Genomic DNA, 21062 nt, shown 5'->3' with positions numbered 1-21062 from the left:
GGTGATCGATACCGCATCTGCAGCAGGCACTTTAGCTCAGACATGTACTCCACATCATTGCTAATAAAGAAGAACACACCGCGAGCGAAGCGAAAATTGCTCTCAACCGCTATTCCCACTCTATTCGTCCACATCCCTCCACTGGTGAGTCAAGTTTACGTATTTATCTCTCGGCCTTGCGGTAGTGTGTAGCATTAGCTAACAATAATTTCCCCATTTATGTATCCACTCAATATGAAGGCGGAAGATTCTCCATCCGTGTCGTTATTGCAGTCATCAGCCACTTCAAGCGCCTATCGGGTAATCTTACTTAGCTATTCTGCCACTGACTTGTTTTAGGCATGTAAATCAATAGTTTTAATTTATCGTGTAATTATTTTACTAATGGTACACCCTAGTACTCGTCCTCTAGTCTTTGTTTTCAGTTATAATTATTGTTATCCAAAATAATGCAAGTACTGTCTTTCAGGGAGATGCTGAGGAGTCCAACGCATTGACGACAACCGTTGATGTCACTCAGATGCTCGAGGTACGTTTCCGGACAGTTCCATCGATGGAGATCATCAGATCTTGCATTCTTGTAGCGTGATTGTTACACACAATGTTTCTTTCATTTTTAGCCATTGATATGTCCTTCTGTCGTCGCCCTCCTATGTGTCTTCTTTTTTCAATATTGTGTTCATTACTAATGAAAGTCCTATGTTTCAGGGAGTCGATGGAGCATTAGTCCAAGAAGAAGGGGGAGCATGCAGTTACGGGTCGGCGCAATGTTCTACAAGAACATCACCCCTAGTAGTTGATGCAGATCTCTGGGTGGTGACACTTCCAACGATCGAGCAAATCGAATCATATTTAGATATCCATTACTTATTTTAGACAACTGATCATTTGTGCAGGTCTATTTAGATGAGCCGTTGACGCCTGCACAAAGTTTATGTTCTTTTTAACAAAATAGAAAACCATACTAATGCAATTACTGTGTTTCAGGGAGTTGCTGAAGCGTCATCTTCAATAATATCATCAATGGAAGTCTATGCGGAGCCCGAGGTATGGATCTTGACAGTTCCATCTAACTAGATCAACAATGCGTGAATAATTGCCGTTTCAATGTTCTACACAATGCGTTCATTCGTGTTTTGCTATTGTGATGTACGTGGGTATTGGTCACCAAGTACATTTTGTGTTTTCAATATTATTATAGATACTAATGAAAGTTCTATGTTTCAGGGAGTCGATGGAGCGTCAGTGCGTGATGGATGTGCTTATCATGAAAATATAGTCGTTGCAGCGCAAGAGGAAGTGGAGACATGCACACACGAGTCGGAGCAACAGCGTCCTGAGGTTGAAGTTCGAGGCAAGAAAGTTTCAAAGAAAAGAAAGCAAAAGAAGGTTAGTGTCCTGGTCACTATATTATGTTGTTTTTCACTGTTAATAGTTCAATACTGTAAGTTGTGTTTAAACTGAACATCCCTTTTCCAGTCTGTCCTCTAGTTGCGAGTGGGTGTACGAACTAGATCTACACAGACAGTGAAGCGAACGAGAGATGTTGCTTGTCAAACCTTTTGGCAGGGACTTGAGACTGGAGATGCATCGTGCCAATGGGAAGAATATGAAGTGATTGACAACGGAGCTATACCACCACCAGCCATTGATAGTGAATGTCCTCCTGGTAGTTCGGATGCAGTCGAAGATCAATTCACAGAATCCACACCCGCAAAAACTAAGACCGCGAGAAAGTTGAAGAAATTGTTTTATTCACCCATCGCCGGAGAAGGAACAGATGTTGCAATGGAAGAGAATGAAGTGGACGACAATGAAACACCATCAATATCACTGAACATAGCGGAAGACGATATCTGAGATTCTACCTTTCATGTGAGTGACATGTCCTCAACGTTACAAGCCGAACCAGCTGGGATGCAGAGTGACAGTATAAGGAAAGAGGCCAAATTCATTGTATTCGATAGTTGTTTGATTGATATTATTATTAGGATGAAATGTGGCCATTCGGTTGGTGGGGAAGTATGAGGGGAGCCATTGATTAATGTGACTCGTGCAATTCGAGGCACTAACCTTAAAATACATGCCACCTGTACAAAATATCATCCTTTCTCATGGTCTGCACAACCCATGCTGGGGCAACTGCCAGCAGGCAATCTACTTTGTGCAGCGGCCGCACTTTTTAGTGGTTCAAGTTTTAAAAAGTTAGAGTATTTCTTTCAGTTTGTGGGAATCCATTTCATTGCGAAAATTCAGTTCTACAAATACCAAATCGATTATCTATTTCCAGCCATTAGCGAAGCTTGGAGAATGGAAAAAATGTCTATTGATAGTACATTCGCGGGCAAACGGTTCAGGCTAGCCGGTGATGGACAGTGCGACAGCCCAGGATTTTCAGCCAAGTACTGCACCTACCACTTTCAGGACATGGAAAGTAAGAAAATTGTGAGTTTGGTGCTCGTGCAGGTGTCACAAAGTACATCCTCAGTGGCCATGGAGAAAGTTGGCTTAGTAGCATCATTGCAAGAACTACAATCGCGGGGAATGGTGATCGACCTGATAGCCACGGACAGACACGTTTCAATTGCCAAGACAATGGGCCTCATTACGACCCAGGCGGTAAGTTACCGCCTGGGCCGTGACTTTACCACCATGGCGTAAACTACGTTTACGCCATGGTGGTTGGCGGACTTACCGCCCCATTCCGAGTTTGGCGGGGCGGTAAGTCCCCAATCCCCATTTACCCTTCCCCATTCCCATTTTTGCCCCATAGGGCATAATGGGAGTGGGGAAGGCGTTAATTACGCCACCGTAAATTACGGTGGCGTAATTAACTCCATGGTCCCTTAGCGCCATGGATTTTAACACCTGCTAAAAGCAGGTGTTAAATCCGCCATGGCGCTAAGGGACCTCGTACTCAGGCGGTAAGGGTCGGCGCTGTTTACGGCGCCGTAAACCCCTTACCGCCTGAGTTGTAATGAGGCCCAATGAGAGAAGAGTACAAAAATATAAATCACCAATTTGACGTATGGCATCTTGCAAAAACAATCAATAAAAAAATGTCGGCTGCAGGTAAAAAAAAAGATATGCAAGGTATTTCACAGTGGTCCAAGTCAATCAGCAACCATCTTTGGTGGAGCTCAAAAACATGTAGAGGGTCGTTGGAAATTCTACTGTAAAAATGGCGGTCAGTAATGCTACACTGTAGCAACGTTCACCGCTGGACCACAAACCAACATTTCCACAATTGTGAACATGGCCATTTGTCCACCGAGGAGGCACGGAAGAAGAAGTGGTTGATTCCTTCCTCACCCACTCACAAAGCCATTGAAAAGATTGTATTTGATAAAACTATAACAAGAGATTTGAGGGGACTCACGGAATTCTGCCACACAGGAGATTTGGAGGTGTTCCACAATATGTGCCTAAAATACAGGCCAAAACGATTGCATTTTGGCATGGAGGGCATGATAAATCGGACCTTTCTAGCGGTCTTGGCACATAACCATAATGTTGGCCGTCAACAAAGTAGGACGACCGGAACTTTAGGGACGCTTCGCTACAATAAGGCCTTCACTAAAAGAAGTAAACAATGGGCGATCAAACCAGTGTTTCAGGATATGCAATATGAGTTTATTGAGAGACTTATTGTTGATGTCCTAGATAGGCACATACATGGAGTTGTGAACGAACCTGTGCAGGGGACAACTGCATTGCCACCCAACATTGCCTCTGTTCCATGTCCACCTAAAGCAGAGCTCATTGAGAAATACACATCACGGTTTAAATGATTGTAATTTGATTGTCTGTTCTCTCGAGTCTCCTCATGTTGCAGGCCCATTGAATATGTGTATCTATGTAATGTGTAAATAAAAGTGATTGCTCAGTGTACATGCAATGTGTCTCTCCACCGTTTCCCCTCCCTTCACCGTGCAGTTGTGCGAACCACCCGGGTGTCACCTGTGACTTTGCTCTGGAGTCTCCTCATGTCGCAGGCCCATTGAATATGTGTAGCTATGTATTGTGTAAATAAAAGTGATTGCTCAGTGTACATGCAATGTGTCTATCCAACCTTGTTCATTTGCGCATTAAATTAAACCAAACAGTAATATAAATCATTTTTCAAAAAATATAGAATGTCTCCGTATTTATGGTTCTCTGGGGCTGCAAATGCACGCAGACAAAATGCAAAGATGGAGTGTAAATTTCAAGTCCTGTGAGATGGCCTTACACTGAATGTAGCTAACTAGGAATGTGCGCTCATTCAAAGTGAAGGTCAGCTGCTTTGATTTTTTGCTCGGGTGCCGGAATGGCCCACGATTCAGTATAAGGTTCTATTGTTATTTGACCTTGACAGGCCGGGACCATCCCGAAAGACTTCTTTTGGGGGTGTGGTGCAATAACGTAAACGATAATGAATATAATTTCAGAAACGAAAGCCATTTAATGTTCGTTCATTAGAAGAAATAACGTCGGCATAGAAGGAGTGGTATTTCGGGGCTGCCCTACGCACAGACACAATGGAAAATGCAAATATAATGTAAGTAACTCTTTAGATGAGTTTATACCGCAATTTAATTACTATACAGTAGCTTTAAAGACGGGTTAAGTTGTACTTGTTCGTTCTATGTGGCATATTGTTTTGTACCGCGCACTATCTTGAGGAGAACCATCTCCTTTTACGGAAGCACCTCAAAACCTTCCGCTTTGCTTCTGCTTTCTCTCTCCCTCTCCCCTGCTACAACTGGTCCACTGTCTGCGACCTCAGTCCTGGGCCCTTCCACTCTCCACCTGCACTGCCTCCCTGTCAACCCCTGCACTGGGGGACTGTATCAGTATCCTACAGCCCCCCCTTCCCAGCACTTGTTCTGCACTTACCTTGCACTCGCCACCAGCTGGCCCTATGTATTTATTATTTGATGCTACTTACCTTGTACTCCACTTCCCCCCTCCCCTTCCCCTTGCACTTTTACCTTCCCCCTACCCCTGCACTTGCGCGACCTGAATGACACCTGGCCTAGTAGGATCGTTGTCTGTCTTCTCCTTGTTCACCCCCCCCCTCCCTGCCTCGACACGCCTTGAAACACTTGTGTATAGGCGCGTTGCAAATGCCATATTATATCACATCAGTGACGAGGTGGTCCACTGGCGCTCAGGCGGCTCTGAAAAAGGCAGAGGAGAGGGGGTGGGTTACTGGAAATGACGTATAATACCCAGTTGCACTGTCCTAGCTATGAAATAATTTCCCGACCTAATATATAAAATGAATAATTTTAATAAAGATCTGATGGCGAGACTAATTTCATTTTTTATGTTTTTAAAACAGGTACATCTTTCATTATTGTATGTGTCACGAGTACCAGACACCGGCGGATGGCTTTTACAACCGCCAGTTGCTTCTCCGCGTGAACAACGTTACCACCCAGACCATTTTATGGGACGATCGCCAAGTACAAGTATGCCCTTACGCGGTACTAATGGCTAGATGCAACATACATACCGTTGTGGTGGCCTAGTGCCTCGTTGTTGGAACAGCCATGCGATTATCAGTGCGACCGAAGAGCTTATTTTATCGTAAACCAACACCCTGTGTACTGCACACGAACATCGCTTGCCTCAAGACGAACTATTTTGGATTGAGAGCAAAGAAAAATGCAAATCGCTGAATATTCTCTAAACATTTGATGTCAAATAAATGTACTTTACCAAATTTACAATCTTGCGGTTTGATTTAAAAGTACAGTTTCATATTCCGAATTGTGGCGCGCTGTGTTGTGAGCTGATCTGTGTTGGTTTCCGGGTTCTGTGTGGAGTCGCGTAGAAGACGCCTGGGCGCATTTGCCTACGCAGCACAGTCACGTCACGGATAGAGGCGGGGAATATTAATGTTTTGAAAAAGTCTGTTTCAGGGGCGGGGGATATGATTTAGTGCCGCAAACGCAGGTGAGCCAGGTCGATGGGGGGAAATGATAGGATTATCACAAAATGGCGGCTGATTTCGAGTGCTTTAATGGACGAAAAGTCGGGTAAGGTCCATAGGAAAGTTTTCTACGATCTACCGATTTATGCTTAAAAACACATGGCCGAACCGTAGGAACAATAAAAAAAAAGTCCCGGAACATCCCTTTAAAATTGAACAATATTCAACCATTCCAAGGAATGACACAATTTGCTCTTGGTCACTGGTACTGGGAACATTTAAAATACTCTTTTACCAACTCTGGTCAAATGCACTGTTCAGAAATCTAATGCCCGAAGTATTTTATTACAGTTCTGTGAAACTTGACCATTTCTTTACTAAGTGTCAAACCAGCCACCAAAAAAATATCTATTACCTTCTTCAACCTTGTCTCATGTTCTTCAACATTGTTCCCATAAACCAGGACATCGGGCCTCATCATAAGTTTGCCTGCCCAGTAACTACGTTACTGGTAAGCTTGCTGGTACCATAGTTACTGGACCGGCAAACTACGAGTTCTACGGGTGGGTGCCCTCCTGCCCACCAGGTCAGACCCTCCCGCAGACATTCACAGTAGCACTGGTACTGTAATTAACAGTGCCGGTACTACCGTGCTCCCCATTCCCATCGGGCTCAATGGGAATGGGGAGCATTTAATTCCGGCGCCCGCGAATGCACAAATACCGGGTACGGCACGGCCGTAATGACCCAGTAATTGTCCATTTGCGGGTGCCAGAAAGATTTGCAAGTTTAGCGGCAGCCTGCCGGTTTTGCCAGCAAGGCTACCACCAAACTTATAATGAGGCCCCTCATCTTGAAAACATAGAACCCCTTTTACATCATGAAAAATCTGATACATAACACGATATACTGCAGCAGCAGACATTAATCCAAAAGGCACACTTGTACATTACAATAAACCTTCTGGAGTAATAAATGCAGTAATGTTTCTGCAGTCAGGATGTAACAAAATGTGATGGTATGCAGACTTTAAATCAAGAGTACTCATAATCTCGGCTCCTATAATAGTGATCAACATTTCTGTTATATCAGGTAAAGGATGTCTGTCCAGTATGATGCATTGATTAACAGATCGCAAGTCACTACACAACCTCAACGACGAGACACGGTGTATTACAGAATCTGGAAACACACAGGCCTCGACAACAATACACAGGTAGGAACAAGGATACTTACCCTTCTAACACCATAGTGACAATTTGATCTAACCATTATCTAATGTACATATAACTATTATTATTTTCAGAACATATGAGAACTGTCTCATACGATAACGTTTCCATCATTCCACATCGAAATGGACATTTGAAGTCCTAAAGAAAAGAAAAACACTGTTGTTTAGTGTTTGGAAGAGAAATTTTTTGTTGAAACTTATATTTAGAGTATTGTTGAATTATCAATATTATTAGGAAACACTGTGTTTAATGAAATAGTTATTGCTCCTGAAGAAGAGAGGCACACTCTCGAAACGCGTAGAGCTCCATATCAAGAATGTTTTGTATTTCATGTAACCTTAAGTGAATTGAACTCTGATTTTGGTTTAAAATAAGTATTAAAAATATCATGTGGATAAATAATTTTGGTACAACACTGTGTATATTCAAATTTGCTTTCTAATTAAGAATTACAAAACAAAATGACCTACGAATTTAGCTGTTCTAAAAACATAAACTAGTGAAAATTGTGACATTTATTCAAATTTTGGTTGGATCTTTTTTCCAATATCAAGAGGTGTGCAGGGGACGGGAGTTCCTATTATTAATAGGAATTCCATGTTTTTTCATGATATTACTGACCTTTGATACCGAGGTTGTTGGTTTTCTCCCCCTCACCCCTAAAGAGCATTTAACGACTGAACAAGCCATTGGAGCTTTGAATTTCTCTAACTTAGACTAACAATTTATTTACAATATAGGGTGTGCAATTTCTTTTTGCATTTTCTAGTATAAAATGCCACAATCTAACTGTACTAAAAACTCATCTTTCTGCATACGCACACTCAAGTTCTGAGCTAAACGCAACCATAACTCCTTTACCGCACCAAAAAACTGCACGCACTTCACAACACCGCACATGACAAAAAACATACACAATCACACCTGAACATCACATGAAGGATACCAACCGCAAACGCTCCAACGCTCAGTGCACGGTTTCTTTGAACTGAAGCAGCCAACAGCACATCCAAGATATCTTGCTCTCCTCCCCCAAACCACTTACAGAACCTGCAACCCTCCTTCCATTGCAGATCCGCCAGAGCGCCAATAGAGCAATGGTAGTAGATACAGCCCCACCGAGCGCCAATAGAGCAATGGTAGTAGATACAGCCCCACCGAGCGCCAATAGAGCAATGGAAGTAGATACAGCCCCACCGAGCGCCAATAGAGCAATGGAAGTAGATACAGCCCCACCGAGCGCCAATAGAGCAATGGTAGTAGATACAGCCCCACTGAGCGCCAATAGAGCAATGGTAGTAGATACAGCCCCACCGAGCGCCAATAGAGCAATGGTAGTAGATGCAGCCCCACCGAGCGCCAATAGAGCAATGGTAGTAGATGCAGCCCCACCGGCTCCTATGTCTCCATCCTTCTCAACCCTCTCTCATTTCTAAAGATGCTCCTGACCCAGTCTCTTTCTACAGGCCACATTCATTGGAATGAAGAATGTAAACAGAGACAAGAGACAATTTAACAATTGCCCCAAAAGTGGACTTTCTCACTAGAAAAGTGAGCGGTTTAGCCCCATCACTCACCTGTATCAGTGCACGCCCTTATCACTCCTGTGTAGATTGCGCTGTATAGTCCATGTGGGAATGCGGAGTTTACCCTCTAAATGGGAAGGAAAGGGGGTGGGAGCCCAGGGAGATAAACGGGAACGCGTCCGATCCCAAATGTCTTCCGAGAAGCACCCACCGAACCCCCCCTCACCCGATCAAGCCCCAAAACATGTCATCCACAGAGGCCGGACTGCAAAGCTGTACTCATGCGCAGTGAGCTTCAGAAGGCCACGTGGAAGGGGATAGTAAACAGAGCATGCGCAGTAGGAAGACACCTCAAGAAGGAAAGGGGATAGTAAACAGAGAATGCGCAGTAGGAAGACACCTCAAGAAGGAAAGGGGATAGTAAACAGAGCATGCGCAGTAGGAAGACACCTCAAGAAGGAAAGGGGATAGTAAACAGAGCATGCTAGTAGGAAGACACCTCAAGAAGGAAAGGGGATAGTGAACAGAGCATGCGCAGTAGGAAGGGGATAGTAAACAGAGCATGCTCAGTAGGAAGACACCTCAAGAAGGAAAGGGGATAGTAAACAGAGCATGCGCAGTAGGAAGACACCTCAAGAAGGAAAGGGGATGGTAAAGAGAGAATGCGCAGTAATAAGACACCTCAAGAAGGAAAGGGGATAGTAAACAGAGCATGCTAGTAGGAAGACACCTCAAGAAGGAAAGGGGATAGTGAACAGAGCATGCGCAGTAGGAAGGGGATAGTAAACAGAGCATGCTCAGTAGGAAGACACCTCAAGAAGGAAAGGGGATAGTAAACAGAGCATGCGCAGTAGGAAGACACCTCAAGAAGGAAAGGGGATAGTAAACAGAGCATGCTAGTAGGAAGACACCTCAAGAAGGAAAGGGGATAGTGAACAGAGCATGCGCAGTAGGAAGCGGGTAGTAAACAGAGCATGCTCAGTAGGGAGACACCTCAAGAAGGAAAGTGAATAGTAAACAGAGCATGCGCAGTAGGAAGACACCTCAAGAAGGAAAGGGGATAGTAAACAGAGCATGCTAGTAGGAAGACACCTCAAGAAGGAAAGGGGATAGTGAACAGAGCATGCTCAGTAGGAAGACACCTCAAGAAGGAAAGGGGATAGTAAACAGAGCATGCGCAGTAGGAAGACACCTCAAGAAGGAAAGGGGATGGTAAAGAGAGCATGCGCAGTAATAAGACACTAGTCAAGAGAACAGGGGATACAATAAACAGTGTGCTCATCACGGAGACAGGTTCAGGACAGACGATAGTAAACAGAGCATGCTAAGTGGGAAGGCACATTACCACCAACTGCCTCCTTCTCCCTCACCCGCCCTAAACTCCCTTCTCCCCCATCTGCCCCTACACCTCTTCTGCCCCTTCTCCCCAACTACCATCTTCTCCAACTAACACCTCCCTCAATTACCCCGCCCCCTGCTCTGTCAACTACCCCACCTCTCTTCTCACCCAACTGCCCCTTCTACCTCAACTGCCCTGTTAATCAATTGTCTATACCCCTTCTTTCTAAACTTCACCTTTCTCCCTCAACTACCCCAACCCTCATCTGCCCCAACTGCCCCCTTCCCCCTAACTAACCCCGACCCCCTTATCCCTCAACTGTTCCCACCTCCTTTTACCCAGCTACCCCGTTCTCCCTCAACTGGCCTACCCCTTTTCTCTGACCTACTGTATATGTTTTTTAACAGGATTCTAAGTGATCCGACCGCGGCTGATTTTGCTGCGGCTGCAATGTTCGCATAAGAAAGGTGCGACCTATCAAAAGTTTGCACCTTACTCATGCGAAAAGACTTACATACTATGGGAGCTGCAGGGGTTTCCCCTGCTTCCCCCGCTCACTATACTGTAAAGTATAGTGTAAAGTATAGTGAGCGGGGTGTTGCGGGGTACACCCCTGCAGCCCCCGTTTTTTTCCCAATTTTTTCTTCATTTTTTTTTCTTGTTGCTGGTGTGCTGCAGGGTTGTCCCCCACAACACCCCGCTCACTATGCCACACAGCGGTGTTTTTTTTTACGTCTGACCTTTTTTTTTGGTCTGATCGTACAAAATCTTTTAACAGATTATTTTTAACTCAATCAAGTAAGGGAAGGCTTTACTTGGACTGCGACATAGCCACCCATTGGAGATGTAACATTTGGAACTCCCCCACGTGCCCATCAGGTTTCACCAGGGGAGAGGTCAAAGCACAGGCAGATATAAATATTTAGGGCACACCATGTATGCATCAGTTACTCTAATTGTATTCCCCTTCTTTGTCTGTTTCCCCCTAAGGTGCTCCATCCTGCCCTGAGGAAGGCACTATTGACTGCCAACTTGCTGTCTACCGCCGGAAAGTGAGGCAGGGTCCCACAATCATTATTGGGATCTACCAAGCCGATTAGGGTGACAACACCCACATAGGCAGCCCCCCTAGAATGTATAATTAGATATTTTGTCCAAAAGAGAGATTAGTTCTCTAACAAAATCTAGCAGCAGCGAATTTCGCAATAATTTGCTCTGCTCTACCACCTACAAGAACTTTTTATGGTCTATGAAACCTTGAATAGTATCAGAAACCAACCAAGGTTAGACAATTGGATTCATCTCATTGATTGAAGCTCATGTGAAATTATTAATGAACTTTCTGCCGCGGGTGATGCACTCATGCACAGACACTGCTACCCAGTGCTTTTGAATATATGGGCTGTATGCAAAACCCCAAGCAAATAAGTTGGTGGTGGAAAGCCACACTCTGCCCTCTCAAATGTCTTCACAGATTTAGTTACATGGCAAAGTCCTTTTCACAGCAAGACAATGGGCCTCACTACGAGTTTGCAGGTAGCCATGCCCTTAATTAGGGCATGGCTACCCCCAAACCCGGGCCCGGGTTCCCTGAATGGGGAAATACCGGGCCATTCCAACAGGGTATTTCCCCATTCAAGGAACCCGGACCTGATCCATCCCCATTCCCATTTGAACCCCCATAGGGCTCAATGGGAATGGGGAGCATGCTAACCACGGGCCCGTTAATGACGGCCCATGGTTAGCATGCTGGACCGCTCGCGGGACCCGCTAAGGACGTCTGGTAAAACCACGCGTCTTTAGCGGGTCCTGCGAGCAGACCTCGTAATGAGGTGGTAGGGAGTTAACGGCATCGGCTGCTCTACCGTCGTTGTTAACACCCTACCGCCTGGGTCGTAATGAGGCCCAATGTACTCAAATGAACTGCTCCCACCCCTTCTTGGCTAGAATACAATCTAATTTCAATAGCAGTTTCTACCAATAATCATCAGAGTTTGAGAACAAAAGAAAGCAACTTAACTGCCAGTCTTGTAGGCATGATGCCGTCATTCCCCACCTCAGGACGTTAGAGTATGGAGAATACAGGGCGCAAGGGTTGCAGTCTTCTCCGCCATTCCCCACCCCAGGACGTTACAGTATGGAGAATACAGGGCCCATGGGTGGCAGTCTGCTCCGCCATTCCCCACCCCAGGACGTTAGAGTATGGAGAATATAGGGTGCAAGAGCGGCAGTCTGCTCCGCCATTCCCCACCCCAGGACGTTACAGTATGGAGAATACCAGGCCCATGGGTGGCAGTTTGCTCCGCCATTCCCCACCCCAGGACGTTAGAGTATGGAGAATATAGGGTGCAAGAGCGGCAGTCTGCTCCGCCATTCCCCACCCCAGGACGTTACAGTATGGAGAATACAGGGCCCATGGGTGGCAGTCTGCTCCGCCATTCCCCACCCCAGGACGTTAGAGTATGGAGAATATAGGGCGCAAGGGCAGCAGTCTTCTCCCCCATGCCCCACCACAGGACGTTAGAGTATGGAGAATACAGGGCGCAGAGCCGCAGTCTTCTCTCTGAAAGCGTTTGATTTGTTTCTTCCCGGAGACATAAACCTGCTGCCAAGTCTGGATGGTGATTGAGTGTCTGCTCTTAAAAAGAGATGTTACATTATTAGTCACGTTCATCACGTTCAGTGCAGCCAATGTTTGTATTGAAACCACGAGCTTTGTTTAAAATATTATTTATTAACCACATCATGTTTTGGGCAGGTACAGGACACGTGCTATCCAAAGTAATAGTCTCGCATAAGAGATCAATACAGAGATTCAGCACTGCTGCTACAAAAGATAACATTCCGATGCATTACCTTGTTCACATTACACCCCTCTCTCCTGAGGCTGAATCAAGCTCATGCATAGCTTCATCACAAGTGCTGTGGCATCACGCTTGCGTTTGAGGCGGCCCTTCCAACAGGGCCCAACCTATAGGACTGCATGGGGATTACAGTGCATTTGCCGCTGGTGGTAGTTCTGCTGGTTTTTGTCTGTAAAGTGGAGGAATTACCTCCTGCATCCTGCTGGAGGTTTTTCTTCTGCCTTACCTCCAAACCCGTAGTTCGGTGGTGTGGTAATGCAGCGGTACACTGCCAAACTCATAATGGTGCCCAATGTATGGTGCTGGAATATTATGTCTGTGAATTGATTTGGTAAGTACTTGTGTTTAGCATTTATATATGGTTTATGCATAACACAGTAGTATGTGTATATTCAGTTGATATTGCATGTACCGGCCCAAGCACAACTGGTTACATTTGTGAGCTCTGCATGAAAAGGAAACAGTTGTATGGACTGTATGCATAAAGATGTAACCATTTAAACTATTTTATTTCCAAATGTAGTAAAGGAATTGTATATACTCACAGCCATTCCATGAGGAGGGACCTTGATGTGTTGTGGCATGCTATCGCCACAATATATCACACAATGCTCTATGATTATCTTCATTGGTCGGAGAAGGTGACTAGGATAGTGAATGTGCAACAAATAAAATAACCTGTTGTATCTACTTCATTGTCGGCACACCCCCTCTCGTTGCCCTTGATGACTGCGTCTACAGACCTCTCCATACCAAACCCAGACAGAGGAAAAGTGTAATGGCCAGATAGTAAGGAGGGAGGTGGGATGGATTAGGTTTGCAAGCAAGAAACCCCCCCAGGATGAACAAGAAAGAGGGTCAGTAACTAAGACAGAAAAATCAGCAAGGGAGGAGACCTAGTGGTAACCCATTCCTACACACCCGAGTCCATAGGCCAGAATAGCCGTGCAGCAGCACAAAGCACGACAACAGACCAATAGTCCAGAAGGGGCATGGCATAATGGAACATACAAGGACACCTTAAAACAACAATCAACAAGACACTAGTTCAAAGTATAATCCAACTGAGAAAACGAAACCAAGTCCAAGCACAATCCAGGGTGACACAGAGCAGAAAATGAGGATTAGGGACACAACGAAGAGTGTATAAACTGATGAACTAGTCTTATTACGAGTTTGGCGGTAGCTGTGCTGGTAAAAAACTTGTAATATTACCGCAACCGGCAATGGGCAATTACCGGGATTGCAGACGCCAGCGGACCCGGTAATTACCCATCGCCGGGTGCCGGTACCCATAACTCCCCATTCCCATTTGAGCTCGATAGGGCTCAATGGGAATGGGGAGGTCGGATGCACTGGCACCATTCAGAATGGCGCCGGTGCATCCATCGATTTGTGCTCGCGGGTGCCGGTCTGCCCGCCAGGTTGGACCTGGCAGGCAGAAAGGCACCCGCGATCACAACTCGTAGTTTGCCGGTCCGGTAGTAACGGTGCCAGTAGCTTACCGGCACTGTTATTACTGGACCAGCAAACTTGTAATGACCCACTGTTTTTAAATCAATCTTTCGATTGATTATTTTTAGATCACTCTTTTAATTTCTCCCAGTTTAGAGATAAATCTAAAGGTTTGATCTGAAAACAAAGAGCAATTAAAAGATTGGTTTAAAAACATCAAGTGAAAATATAGACCAACTAAAGAAGAATTAAGAGTGATATAAAAATTATCCATTGAAAGACTGAACTCAAAACAGTGACTAGTTCATATAATAAGCAAAAGATGATTAGACTGAATCAATACATTCCTTTTTATTATGGAATATAGTGAGTGATCAGGTCATATGTGTTTAATGTTCAGGACACATTTCTCAATAACTGGCATAAAAAGAATTGCTTTTTTTGTCGGGTTGTAACATTTCGCCAAAATGTTTTTAATGTTTTTTGTTTCAATGAACATTGTTTATTGTGCGATGTTTCACATTACCCTTGTATTTTATTTTATTATTGTGAATGTTCAACGTTTGATGTTAAGAATCTAAACAATTTCTAATAATTGGAATTCATTTGGTAACACTGTGTAACCTATATAAGACAATATTAATGGAACATGGTACACAGGAAAGGTTTAATAATATCAATAATAAGTAAATGAGAATTTATATTAGATGTGGTCTACACTTAGAAATGGTCATTGGCTGATTTAATACATTTGTGAAATTAGTAAAGAAACTTTTGTATCAACCAACACAATTCTGTGTGTAGATGTTACGTTAATTCCTGAGTAATTGGCTATGAACGCGAATCCCGAATGATTGTATGACGGTTTGAAGTTGATCATGAAACACTAAAAAACAATTTGACATTCACAAGTATACCAATACACGATGCAAAAAAGAAACTATATATATATTTCACCCGCCACCTTTGCAAAGCAGCACCCCCCAAGCTCTCACAGAAAAAACCCTCTGATTTCTACTGTAATTTTGCCAAGCCGCACCATGCCCATTGGCACAGCGAAATCTCCACCAAGGGCCCGTGAGAGCCCCATGAGCTGGAAAGTGGAGCAATGGGCATCAGAGAGGAAAGGCTGTCTTGAGACCTGCTGCATGATTTCATGTAGGCACAGACAGCATCCAGCAAAGATACTTTAAAGTGCCAGCTTCAGCACAAGAGAGTGGAGAACCGTCTAAATGATGCACAAATCTGAAACATCCCTCCTCCTCACACATATCCCAACTCAACCAAATATGAATACTGTGCCAACTAAACTCAAATACTTTCCCAAAGTATTGTTTTTCACGTATTGTACCGTCGGGTTTGGCCCTGGAGGCACATGGTATTGTATTTGTGCCACCCACAGAGAGGACGTTTTTTAGAAAGTGGGTCCTGGGTGAGCTATGAGTGATCACCCAATATCCAGTGTCCCTCAGAATGCTTCCATGTCAGATATCAGTTGTGCCTTTGCGTTGTGCATTCTGGCCTTGGAAACCCTCATACATAATTTGTTTCTCTGCTCTCAAATGTCCTTAAAGACCTGAGGAAAAGGGTGAAGCATAGGGCCCAGGGCTGCCAAGTTCCTTGTGCTGGGAATGTAACAGAGAATGTGAGGTGACTGTAGGTTCCAGCATAACAAGCACACCCGTATCAGTATCTCACCGGGAAGTGAATGTGTTGTGTGAAGGTTACACATATCGGCACTGACCCCTTGCCCTGGTGACCTCTCTCCAACCATAGGCTGAATACCCCGATCAATCTTTCACCCTAATTCAGAAGATATTTAATTTCACAAAGAGATCCATATAGAAGCTGATCACTTAAGACTTTGGCTTCATTAAGAGGTTGTATTGATGGGCAGTGCTGGTTTCTTTGTCACTAGGTGTTGGTTGCAGCTGCCTGTTCGTGATTCTTGAAATGTAAATACATTTCTCTCCTCCTGCCTCCATTTAAACCATCCAGGCCAGTGACACTGCCCGCACCTCCTCCTTTGTGAAAACTGCACTCCATGCACAGCAGTTTCTAAGATATTTTCAAAACAACCAGCTGTGTCTCATTAAACGTTCAGTGAAATGGTGAACATTTAAGGGGGCACAGCACATTGTTTTTATAAATGTACCTCCCATTTAAACAAACATTTTCTATACCATTGAAATGTGTGCCATCAGGGCAATGCAGACTGTGCCTAGGAGGGGCTGCAAGTCTTTCTACCTGTCCGAAGACTGTTTTACTATATTCCTAAATAAAGGACTAAACAGTGCAGGTTTGTCTACTTTATTTGAGTCCAAATTATCACCTTGCCAGTGTGGCAATAGGAAGACACAAATTAAGGTATTAACGTAACATAACAGCTGCATATTCATCTTCAAAGAGGTAGCTTGGTGCCATACACAGATACCTGATGTGTGTTGTTACACAATACTCATTCTATCGAGCTCAGGAGGAAAGATGGCTGAGTGGACTTGAATTCAAACTGGTGACCAAGATGTCAAGCACAGTAGTGGGTGCATTTGTCCACTGTTTTTATCTTTTATAGCTAAGGCTCCCGGTTTTCTGGTATTTATTTTTCTGCCATTTCTGACTGTATTTATCCATATTTATTTTTTGCCACATGAAAAGATAATTCACACCCAGTATTTTTCTGTATTTATTCTAATTTAAAATATGCATTTATTAAAGAACACATGCAGCTGTTGGTTGTGTGTCACGGTGTGTGCTTGAGGTCCTTGTGATGGGGAGGTGTGATGTTGGCTGTATGTCACGGTGTGTGCTTGAGGTCCTTGTGCTGGGGAGGTGTGATGTTGGCTGTATGTGTGTGCTTGAGGTCCTTGTGCTGGGGAGGTGTGATGTTGGTTGTGTGTCACGGTGTGTGCTTGAGGTCCTTGTGATGGGGAGGTGTGATGTTGGCTGTATGTCACGGTGTGTGCTTGAGGTCCTTGTGCTGGGGAGGTGTGATGTTGGCTGTATGTCATGGTGTGTGCTTGAGGTCCTTGTGCTGGGGAGGTGTGATGTTGGTTGTGTGTCACGGTGTGTGCTTGAGGTCCTTGTGATGGCGAGGTGTGATGTTGGCTGTGTGTCACGGTGTGTGCTTGAGGTCCTTGTGATGGGGAGGTGTGATGTTAGTGGTGTGTCACGGCGTGTGCTTGAGGTCCTTGTGCTTGGGAGGTGTGATGTTGGTTGTGTGTCACGGTGTGTGCTTGAGGTCCTTGTGCTGGGGAGGTGTGATGTTGGTTGTGTGTCACGGTGTGTGCTTGAGGTCCTTGTGATGGGGAGGTGTGATGTTGGCTGTCTGTCACGGTGTGTGCTTGAGGTCCTTGTGCTGGGGAGGTGTGATGTTGGCTGTGTGTCACGGTGTGTGCTTGAGGTCCTTGTGCTGGGGAGGTGTGATGTTGGTTGTGAGTCACGGTGTGTGCTTGAGGTCCTTGTGATGGGGAGGTGTGATGTTGGCTGTATGTCACGGTGTGTGCTTGAGGTCCTTGTGCTGGGGAGGTGTGATGTTGGTTGTGTGTCACGGTGTGTGCTTGAGGTCCTTGTGCTGGGGAGGTGTGATGTTGGCTGTGTGTCACGGTGTGTGCTTGAGGTCCTTGTGCTGGGGAGGTGTGATGTTGGTTGTGTGTCACGGTGTGTGCTTGAGGTCCTTGTGATGGGGAGGTGTGATGTTGGCTGTATGTCACGGTGTGTGCTTGAGGTCCTTGTGCTGGGGAGGTGTGATGTTGGTTGTGTGTCACGGTGTGTGCTTGAGGTCCTTGTGATGGGGAGGTGTGATGTTGGCTGTGTGTCACGGTGTGTGCTTGAGGTCCTTGTGATGGGGAGGTGTGATGTTGGCTGTATGTCACGGTGTGTGCTTGAGGTCCTTGTGCTGGGGAGGTGTGATGTTGGCTGTATGCCATGGTGTGTGCTTGAGGTCCTTGTGCTGGGGAGGTGTGATGTTGGTTGTGTGTCACGGTGTGTGCTTGAGGTCCTTGTGATGGGGAGGTGTGATGTTGGCTGTGTGTCACGGTGTGTGCTTGAGGTCCTTGTGATGGGGAGGTGTGATGTTGGTGGTGTGTCACGGTGTGTGCTTGAGGTCCTTGTGCTGGGGAGGTGTGATGTTGGTTGTGTGTCACGGTGTGTGCTTGAGGTCCTTGTGCTGAGGAGGTGTGATGTTGGTTGTGTGTCACGGTGTGTGCTTGAGGTCCTTGTGCCGGGGAGGTGTGATGTTGGTGGTGTGTCATGGTGTGCTTGTGATTGTAAGGGAAGGAGGTGTTGGGATTAGCCTTCCCTCCTTTGGTTTCACCTTCTGGATGCTGTATGTATGTGGTGATGTCACTTGTGGAATGCACAAGGTAAGCTTGGAGTGTTTGTGTAGGAATGGGTTCTAACCCAGGCAGTTGAGCTATGATAGCCTGGCTGGTGGGAGCCAGTGGCCTTCCCTCATGATTTCCTCCTATCTCCTGAGGGACTTGATGAGACCTGATTGTACCTGAAGAACTGAATAAAGCCGGTGTATCCTTTTGTGTCTTGATGACTGACAAGCAGTCCTAACAGCAGCCATATAGGAAAGACATGTGTTTTCCATTTTTATAAATACAGGCAGAAAGCAGATTGATTTCCTTCTGTATTTATAGGTATAAATCAGTAAAAAGGGAAATCTGGAAGCCTTATTTATAGCACCAATTTAGCAGAGCAGTTTACAACATGTGAAGGCCAGCCTTGTGCATGGTGTTTTTGGAAAGTAGTGCGGTACTATTGGCAGAAGGGCAAACAAATGTGAATTTACTTGTGCGAGAGGTATTGATGGACCAGTAAATTTTCTTGGAAGACTGTCCCCCCTCTGGTCTCCTTCGCGACCTCTGTGACTCTCTCTCACTCACCATTCTCCCCGATTCATTCTGCAGGGCACACTCTCGATGTTCTGATCTCCTCAGACCTTCCCCTCTCTGTCCCTCTCTCCACTCCTCTCTCCTGGAGTGACCAATTTCTCAAATCCTCCCACCTCGCCCTCCTAACCCCTCAGGCCAAGCCACCTCCATCAATGCCACCCACCTTCTCGGTCATCCGAACCATGAAGCGTGTGTCAATTGAGGCTTTCGCTGCCACCTTCTCCCCCCCATCTCCCCCTCCAGCTGACTCCCACCCTGACACAGCCCTCTCCACGCTCCACTCTGCTATATCTGATACTCTTGATATCCTTGCCCCTGTCATGAGAATCCGCCTGAAGCCCAAAGCCAAGTGTAACTCCTGGTATGACTCAGACTCGGCATCTTAAAACGCAAGTGCAGGGTGGCCGAGAGGAATTGGTGTGCTTCATGTTCATCCTCTGACAGACTAGCCTGCTGCCTGCTGCAAAGGCAATACCGGCTCTCCGTCCTCACCAAGAAGAGAGCTCATATCCAAGCCTGCATCTCTGCGCCATCTAACAACTCGGCTGAACTCTTTAAAATCTGCAAGGAACTGGCCAATCCTGCCACCGTCTCTAACTCTCCTGTCCCTTCCCAGGCCTTCTGCATGGCCCTGGCCTCCCACTTCATTTAAAAAACTCTGGACATCCTGTCCTCTCTCTCCTCCTATTGACTCCCTCCCTCTATTCCCTGCTCTTCCTCTGCCCCTTCTGCAGCCACCCCCTCCCTCCTTCTCTGCCTTTCCCCTTTTCTCAGCAGACAAGGTTTCTAGACAAGTCTGATCTATGAAAGTCTCGTTGAAACAGGTTCACCCCTGTTCCTCCAAACTATCAAGGACCACATCGACTCCCTGACTCCTGCCCTGGCTGATTTCTGCAATCACTCCTTCACCACCGGAGTCTTCCCATCTCTGCCCCAATTTTCAGTGCTATGTAGATGATACTCAGCTCATTTTCAGGCTACCCTCGGCCTCCTCCTCTCCCTCTCTCATTTCTGACTGTCTGTCTGCTATCCAGGAGTGGTGTGCCGCCAATGAGGTCTGCCTTAATGCCAGTAAGACTGAGATTCTACTCATCAGCACACCCACTCCCTCCTTCCCTGCAGCTCTCTGGCCGGCCTCTCTTGGCCCTCTTCCTGCTCCCACCTGCAAGGCTAAAAACCTTGGGGTCATCTACGACTCCACACTCTCCTTCTCTCCTCACATCTCTGACGTCTCTAAGAAGTCACATTACCAGCTGCACCTCCTCAGAAGTATTCTTCCTTTCCTCTCCTTCCCCAGAGGCACTCTGTCTCCAGAGCCCTGGTTCCCTCTAGGCTGGACTATTGTAACAGCCTCTATCTAAATCTGCCTGCCTCTACTCTCCGCCCTCTGCAACTTATCCAGAACAGGACTGCGAGACTTGTCCTTGGCCTCAAGCCCAGGGATCGTATCCCTCCAGGACTGAAATGTCTGCACTGGCTCCCAGTGGCTGCGAGGATTAAGTTCAAAACTTTCTGCATTGTCCACAAGGCCTTCTGGGGCCTGGGGCCGCAATACCTTCAACTCTCTCTTCCTATATATCTTCCTTCTCGAGCTCTTCGCTCATCCGCCTCCAACTCACTCAGGGTCAGTCGCTTCTCCAAGCAACAAGTTGGTGGTAGATCTCTCTCTTCGTCAGGGGCCGCCCTCTGAAACAGCCTTCCTGCCTCCCTTAAACTTGAGGAGAACCATCTCCGGTTCCGGAAGCACCTCAAAACATTCCTCTTTGCTTCTGCTTTCTCTCCCCCTATACCCTGCTGAATTCCTGGCTGATACTGCACTGGTTCT

The 21062-nt window shown here is 45.9% G+C and overlaps 1 protein-coding gene across 1 annotated transcript in view; it reads right to left on the bottom strand.

The window, feature by feature from the left end:
• The window catches only part of LOC138511193 (zinc finger protein 84-like), a 604912-nt gene extending 595936 nt beyond the window's left edge, over positions 1-8976 (bottom strand). Inside the window, exon 1 of the mRNA XM_069626714.1 lies at positions 8733-8976. The gene's annotated coding sequence lies outside the window, so the exon portion shown is untranslated. The remainder of the gene's footprint in view (positions 1-8732) is intronic.
• Positions 8977-21062: the final 12086 nt, after the last annotated feature.

Source organism: Ambystoma mexicanum, chromosome 6p, assembly GCF_040938575.1.
Source record: "Ambystoma mexicanum isolate Mex_15411 chromosome 6p, UKY_AmexF1_1, whole genome shotgun sequence".
Taxonomy (NCBI): Eukaryota; Metazoa; Chordata; class Amphibia; order Caudata; family Ambystomatidae; genus Ambystoma; species Ambystoma mexicanum.
Note: the sequence above shows the minus strand (reverse complement) of the source record. Positions and strands in the feature narration are given on the sequence as shown.